The 8218-nt window shown below is 45.2% G+C and overlaps 1 pseudogene; it reads right to left on the bottom strand.

The window, feature by feature from the left end:
* Positions 1-1800: 1800 nt before the first annotated feature.
* LOC111089989 lies at positions 1801-2756 on the bottom strand (annotated as a pseudogene).
* Between the last annotated feature and the right edge of the window lie 5462 nt (positions 2757-8218).

Genomic DNA, 8218 nt, shown 5'->3' with positions numbered 1-8218 from the left:
CTCAGGGTTTTCTTGACAAATTTTTCTCTTTATTTCTCCATGGGAACTTCATATTCATCTTTTCAAGTTCCAGAAGTGGAAAAAAAACTTGGTGTTTTTGTAGAGATCACATTAAATTCTTTAAATAGCCTGAGCAGGATTGACATCTTTATGATGTTGTTTTCCTCCTCAGGAATACATTCCATCTTTCACTGGTTAGGCCTACCTCTTCGACTTTCAGGGGTATTTTAAGTTTGGCACATAAAGGAGTGCACATTTCTTATTTAATTTATTCCTGGATATTTTATCTTTCTGATGCTAAAGAGTGATGGCAATAATTACTTCTTTGCCTTGTTCCTATCTTTAGCAGGATGTCTTTAGTATTTCCCCATTATAAGAAACTGAACTTTGGGTTGAAACAAGTCTACTTCAGAAAGTGCCTTAACTTTTGAAGTAGTCTTTTAGACAGATGAAGAATTTTGTTCCAGAATTTTGTAAACGAAAGGCATGTTTGGAGAATTTTAAGTAATTTTAAAGGATTGTAAGCGGCAGGAGTGTAACTTGTCTGTTATAGGTGAGGCAGGAAATGTGGATGGGGACCATTCAAGACCTCACAGGCTGTGCTAAGGTGCTTGGACTTTCTTTCATAGGTGTAAAAAAAAACTACTGAGAAGTTTTAAGCAGGAGAACAGAATAATCATACTTTAATGAGATTCTTCTAGGGGCAATGGTTGATGATTTCCATTAACAAAGCATTTCAAACACAACTGCAAATCAGACCATACACAACCCAGTGAATAAGCCAGGAGGAAAAGTTGGGTCCAGAAAAACAAGCTGTAGCCATGTCATTATTTTTTTAATGACTTAAATATAATGGAGTTGGTAGATCTACTCAGGAATAAACATGAAAGACTTTTTCTGTTTTTCTATTTTCCAAATCTGAAAGTCCTGCTTGGGAGATTCAGCTACAGGTGACTATGCACTCTTCATCTGACCTAAGTATGAATCAGGATAGGCAGGTCTGGCCAGGAAGTACTGGATCTTAAAGAGACACCCAGCAACATGGTGGGACCTGAGTGACCCTACAGCAAGCCCCAGAATCATTTCCATTCACTGAGGACATGACTTTTTCTGTTTTCCTGAGTGGAGTGCTGGAAATAGTCAAGCACAAAGCACAGCATGGTGGACAAAGAATATGATGTTTGTGTTCATGAAAAATTCAACCCTAATTATACCTCTGGGAGCCAGTGGGAGTTATGAAATAGTGTGCTCAGGGAGTTCATCTTGTTAATAGATGCCAGCCATGGGGTACTTATTTTCTACACCATTTATAAAGACTTTGATGGACAGAAAAAAGCGACTTGCGTCAGTCCACAAAATTATAAGATATAAAGGATATTACAGTAATTCTTTGGGATGATTTTCATTTAGTATCTGGTCTGTGAGAATGCCTTTCCTCTTGTTAGTGCAATATTTCAGCGAATGCAATAGTCAGCTTAGCAGGAACTCTCAAAAGTTTATGCACTAACATCGGCTCAGACACCGGGGATACATTTTGTTGCCATTTAACAGTGACTATTTTTATTTTTATTTATTTATATATTTTTCTGTGTTCAAGATCCTTTTGGGAGAAGGGAGAGGGGAACGTGCACTGGCCATGTGTTACAACTGAGATAAAATCTAACAGCTGTTTTTAAAGGCTCAACCCCAATCCCAAGTGCTGGAAAACCAGAGGCGGGGGAGATGTGTGAGCTTCCACCTCAGTGTTTTACTGAGACCAGTGTTGGCACAGGTGAGGCACACGGAATCCAGCTCTGTTCCCTAGAAGCCATCCACAAGGTTTCCCTTGTAGACATCGTGGCTGTAGACAGTCTGGGTCCTCTTGTCCCGATGGCAACCCTTAGGGCTATTCTGGACAGCGAGGGAGCCCCAGACTGACTTGCCAGGGGCAGCGGCCAGCATGGGCTGCTTGCGGGCGAGGCTGACTTTGAGCTGGAGACTCCACCTGGGTCCCCTTGAGCTCAGCAACGGCCTGATCTGCTGTGTCCATCTTTTCACAGGGGACGAAGGCACAGTTTCTGGGTGGCTCCATGGAGAGGTCAATGATGTTTCCAAAGGGAGAGAGGGCCCCACGAAGGAGGGTGGGCGTCAGTCCTCGCCACACGCCTAGAGTATTCCCCTTCCGAGGGGCCCTGCGTTCAGGGAACGAATCCGACCTGCGGAAAGGGCCCTCTCGTTGTCCCCGTCGCGGTCCCTGTCCCGGTCCGCTCACGACTGTGGGCCCCGCTGGCCCCAGGTCCCGAAGCCGATCACTGGAAGGCACAAAACCCTCATACACAGATTTCCTTTGGGGGCGTCTGGGCGACTCCTGCAGATCGGGAGGGCTGGAAAGTGGGGACTGGCCCCTTCTCAGGGCCCTTTAACTTCCCCCCTAGGGTTGAGAACGCTTGACGCCCCAGTTCTTGGTCTCAGCCTTGGTGGCACTGAAGGCTGCTGACTTCAGCTGCTTTGCCTGCTCTGCAGGGTGGCCAGGTCCACCACAGGCTGTTCCCCCGTGAGCGTTTCCCACCGCCTTGGCTGGCTGTGCTGCTACTACTTTGCTTCTTCAGAGCCAGCAATGCCTTTTTCTTTTTCTTGAGTTTGTTGAATTTCTTCTGCAGAGCTTCCTCCTCCTGGCTCATGGGGTGGGGGGGGATCACCAACACGGTGGCTCCTGAGGGGGTGGTGACCGGGGTCCCAAGGTCTCGGGGGCACCCGCCCTGGCTAAAAGTAATCATTTTTAATATGTTTGTTAAGGAAATGGTTTTTAAATTTTATTTTGGACTCTCAGTTTAAGAGTGATAGCTCCTCAATTTCAATTACATGGACTGACTGACATACAGAAAGTCATGGTGCGACCAACATGACAGCATTCTGGAAACAAGTGAACAGTCAGGTCAGGTGAACACAAAAAAAATGTGAAAAGAGAAAGCTAGCTAGTCCATTTGTTAGGACAAAGAGTATATAAACAAGTTTCTTTGGTCTGAGACCAAAATCAGAAAGTCAACTTTAGAAACTTTCACCAATGTTTATGCAGGTTGAACCATATGAAACTCTTGATAGTCTACTAGTTTTGACCTACAAAATCGTATTTCATATGATTCAACCTGATGCTTTAGGGACAATATCATGTCCACACCCTAGAACTGGGCATAACCTGCAATTGCTTTAACTCTAAAGCCTTAAACTGCCTGACTATATCCTCCTGTCCTTCTAAACCTCTCATGCCCTATTTTTATCTGCAGGCCCATAGAGCCAAAAGTCCCCAGGGCAACTTGGCAAGAAACTTGCAACAATACCTCAGCGTTAGTTTTTGGGTTTTGGTTTTATGTCTTTTGGGTTTTTTTGTTTTGTTTTGTTTTTATGGTTTTTTTTTTTTTTTTTTTTTTTTTTTTCTCTTAACCTCACTGAACCTAGTGACTCACAGCTATTGAAGAGAATGAAGGAGACTGTGGAACTTCTGAGACTGAGTCATGGGAAGCATTGTGGCCTCCATCTTGGTTGAAAGACAAGAAACTCCCAGTGAGAGAAGGCAGAGAGGACTGTGGCAATGAGTCTGTGACTTTGTGAATATCATAAACTCAGTGATGTCCTCTATTGTTTCACCCTTTCAGATGCTCAGGCTGTGACTTGTGGCCAGTAGAATTTGGCCTTGGTTTTTAGCAGAGTCAGCCCTGGGCTGCTTCTGTATCCACCCTTGCTCCCTTGGCAATGCCACTGGGTTTTGTCAGGGCTTTAGACCCTGTCCATGTGCTGATGACCCCAGAATTTCTGTCTCCTCCCCAGCCCTCTCCTCTGAGTTCCAGACCCTTGCCTCCAGCTTTCAACCAGATGTTTTGTCCACACAATGACATCTGAAGCACACTTCCACTGAAGCCCATCATATCCCTCCATATCACTGTAGGAAATGGCACCTTCAACCTTTTCTCAGCTCAAAAGCTTTAGAGGCCTCTTGACTTTTCTTTTCCTCACACCACACTGAGTCAGTTGGTAAATCCTATGAGTTCTCCTGTCACTACATGAACCAGTCTGACCTGTCATCACCCTCATGGAACCTATGAGTTGCCTCGTGTGCCTTGTGTGATATTGGGGCCCTGCCCATACCTCTGTCCAAGGAGGAAAGGGATGAGGCTGCAGGGCAATGTCACAGTCATCACTTCCTCTATGCTTCTCATCCGGAGAGTTTGGGGTTAGGTTTCTTTATCCATAAACAGCCATGAATAAACACTGTTTGAGCTTGAGAGAATCCAAAAATTGTCCTCTACTCTCAGGAGACATGCTACTCAAATTAAAGTGGAGACAGGGGACAGTGTTGTCAGATCTGTTTTGGAAAAGGAGGTGGTGTCTCCTATTCCAGCAGATGGGAGGCCTCTGTGGCCTGAGGGGGAGGAAGCATTTCCAAGTTCTATGCCTGTGCTCCCTACAAGCACATCTCCACAGCTACCTTTCCAACATCCTTAGAAACAAGGATCAGGCAAATGTAGACATCTGCCAGAGGGCAACTGTGATTTTCCATGTGATATCACCACACCCTTGATGGAGAATACCCAGGAAGAGAGGGGTAGGGAAAGGGCTAGTAGAAGAGGGGAGACAAAGGATAGAAAGGTCAGTAGAGAGAGCCACCAACTAGCTTGAGTGAATGGTCCAGGGTGCCAGCTTTGGGGGGCACAGAGGAGAAATGAGAAGCTGGCTTGGATAACAGAGAAGCTGCAAAGTAACCCAGAGGGAGGGGGCAGACTAAGCTATGGCCTAACATGTCAGGAAGAAAGGCTGGGAAGGTGGAGGAAGGCTGGCAAGGGAAGGCTAGACAAGGGCTGCAAAGTCCTGGGATCTTTCTGCCTGTCCCTGCATTGACAGGGATGAGCAATGTGTGCGGTCCCAATAAAGATGGCCACAAAGGATGTCCCTATATCTGAGCAGAGGGACAGGGATGTTTCCTGAGAAGAGGGAGAAGTTAGAACCTATAGGAGGGTCTGCAGGGATGGCCTTCAAGAATGGGGGGCAGGAGAATTCTGCAGGTGGGGGGGCGCCTGCAACTTTCCACCGTGTTCTTGCCTACATGCTCTCGTTTGTGATGCAGTCTGTGATTCTTGAGTATGAGAATGAAAACCTGCATGATAGGGGGCCTCTAATGTCCTTCTTGCCTTCTAACCTTACCCCTCTTTTCTTTCTTTTTTGCAGGACTTTACACCTTGCAAACTTCGACTAGACCATAAGCCACAGGCTTGCAGAAATACTTCTTGGAATATACTATTCTGATGGCATTCGGCTTGCACTGATGACCCTGGGCAAGGAGCCCAGAAACAGGAACAACCTCCGAACTGTGAGTTTCCATTGAATGTGAAAACTGTTATCTACACCCAAACTGCACATCAGTATATTCAGCTTTTCCCTATCCTACAGAAACCCTGACCCTGCTTTAATCTGGGCTCACCTGTCCTTCAGGTACTCTCTGATGTGCATCAGTTGAATAAACTCTTTAATCTTTATTTAAGTCACCTAAAGAACTCTCTTTTGACACCTGATACTCAGAAATATAGTCCTAGAACATTATTTGGGTCATCTGTTCCAAGGCCGTCTTTTAGCAAGTGTCCAGTGGTGTTCAGGGAGGGGGAGATTAGCCTCTCTCCACCATGGCACTGGACTTTGTCATACAATGCTGCTTTCCTGAGCACAGGGCTCTAGAGCACAGGGGGAGTCTGAGGGTGTGCATGGGTGAACAATGGAGCACTGTGGGTATGACTCCTCACCCTGTTGTTTTTCCTGCAGCCCAGCAGAAGAAAGGGACTTGAGTGAGAAGTTAAGTAGAGTCATGGAATATAAAACAAGTTCTAATTCTTGAATTCTTTAGTTCATGAGATGGAATATATACTCAGCACACACTGAAGGAGATTAAACTCTCCTCCTGCCCCTATTCCACACCACTTCTCACTCAAGTCCCTTTCTTCTGCTGGGCTGCAGGAAAAACAACATCTGTCGTTTCTGGGAAATCTTACCCTTTAAGTGGTCTCATTATCCTGGACCTTGCATAGTGCCAAGGCATTGTGGTAGGGGAGGCTATTTGGTCCTTATTCATCAGGCCCACAGTTGTCAATCTGATTGCTTCAGGCCAGGTAGTTCTTTTTTTTTTTAATTTTTATTTATTTATGATAGTCACACAGAGAGAGAGAGAGAGAGGCAGAGACACAGGCAGAGGGAGAAGCAGGCTCCATGCACCGGGAGCCCAACGTGGGATTCGATCCTGGGTCTCCAGGATCGCGCCCTGGGCCAAAGGCAGGCGCTAAACTGCTGCGCCACCCAGGGATCCCCAGGTAGTTCTTGGTGACACCTGTGCCGGGAGTCTCTCTCTCTCTCTCTCTCTCTCTCTCTCTCTCTCTCTCTGGAGCCTTGCTGCCTCCCCATTGGGGCTGCCAGGAAAGAGGGCAGTGCCCCATCCATTCCTGGGACCACAACCTCACTCTTCCTTCTCTTCTGCGCAGTCTAGAGCAATCTATTTTCAGCCTGGGGAGAATCCGTCTCCTTTTATGTTTCTTTGACTGTGATTATTCTCAGGAATTCACTCCTAAGTGTAAAGCCAACATCAGCAGGACTTTCAGAGTGGACCTATTTTTTGCCTTGCCACATGCCTCCCCTGAAGCAACGTGCACTGAGCTGACTTAAATGAGGAGAAGGAAAAGGAAGAAACAGATGGGAAAAGAGTATATACAATTATGTATCTGTGAGAAATCTTCTGGCTTCTCCTTACCTTCCATGTCATCTGCTCTAACGCTGAGGCTGGCAGCCTGGGTTTGGAGTTTGCTAGTTGTGCAAACTCTCCCTGGAGCTGGAGGTGAGTCCAGTCCTTACTCTACAGCTTGGATAGGGATGAGGAGGGAGGTTCTCCAGAGTATTATCATAATGGAGGGAATTAAAGCAGCTGAAAATACTTGGCAGTCTTCTGTGACCTCTCCCTGTTCCATAATGATTAGTTGTTGCTCCTCTGTGTCCCTAGAACTCTTTCCTCTATTGCCACAGACCACAGTCTACTGCAATGCTAGCTTCATTCCTGCCTCCCTCTTCAGACGAGCTGAGGACCTGTATTTGTTCATCTGTGCACCTAAGCCCCTCATAGGTAAAGACTGAGTGAGTAACTCTTGGAAATGCTGTGGAATCTCTGTGCCTGCTGCAGGGGTCTGGCATGCCATGGGTATGAAAATTGTAGATGACAGCAAACAGTGCTGCTCAACAGAATTAGAATCAATAGGTTGAAAGCATGGGCCAAAGCAAGCCAGATAAAATCTAATGCTTAAAAACGTAAAACCATGGACTTGAATTGCAAACTTCAGCTGAGATAGAAGTGACCAGTCCATAAGCAAGATGTAGGGGTTCTAGTTGTGTTCAAGCTCAGTATGAGTTAGTAGTGCTATGTAGTTGACAAAGAGCAACAATCACAACAAAAACAAGTAGTCTGATAAAAGGCTGCATTAAGAGAAGTATGCCATCTAAAACAAAGGTGACAGCCCTCTTCTACTCCTCCCTGCATCCAAGTCAGATCTTTCTGGGGATATAATGTCCAGCCTCATGTACTATGTCTCCTGAGACAGGTGACCAAACAGAATTCCCCCAAACAAAAGTACCAGGAAGGTAGTTACATTTCAAAATTTTATCTTGTCTTTTCTTTAAATGGTGCTGGATTTACTGGATAAACATGTGGGAAAAAATGAACATACATAAAATGAACACACAAATACACAAAATTTAACTCAAAAATGGATCATACACCTAACACAAAACTGAAAACTATAAACTTCAAGAAGAAAACATTAAGAGAAAACTTTTTGCAATATTGGGGTACCCAATATTTCAGGTATTTCCTGGGTGCTCAAGTGGTTCAGTTGGTTAAGTGTCTGCCTTGGGCTCAGGTCATGATCCTAGGGTCCTGGGATCAAGCCCATTTTGGGCTTCCTGTTCAGTGAGGTATCTGCTTCTCCCTCTTCCTCCCTTGCCCTGCCCCTCCCACTGCTCATGCATGCTCTCTCTCTTTCTCTCATAAATAAATAAACAAACAAACAAATAAAATCTTTTTTTAAAAGAATTTTTTAGAACATAAAAAAAACTATGAAGGAGAAAAAGATGAATGGACTTCATCAAAATAAAACCTTTTTTTCTTTGAAATTCACCCATAAGAAAACCAAAATGCAAGCCACAGACTGGGAGAAAA

The sequence above is a fragment of the Canis lupus genome, chromosome 23 (genome assembly GCF_011100685.1).
Source record: "Canis lupus familiaris isolate Mischka breed German Shepherd chromosome 23, alternate assembly UU_Cfam_GSD_1.0, whole genome shotgun sequence".
Taxonomy (NCBI): Eukaryota; Metazoa; Chordata; class Mammalia; order Carnivora; family Canidae; genus Canis; species Canis lupus.
Note: the sequence above shows the minus strand (reverse complement) of the source record. Positions and strands in the feature narration are given on the sequence as shown.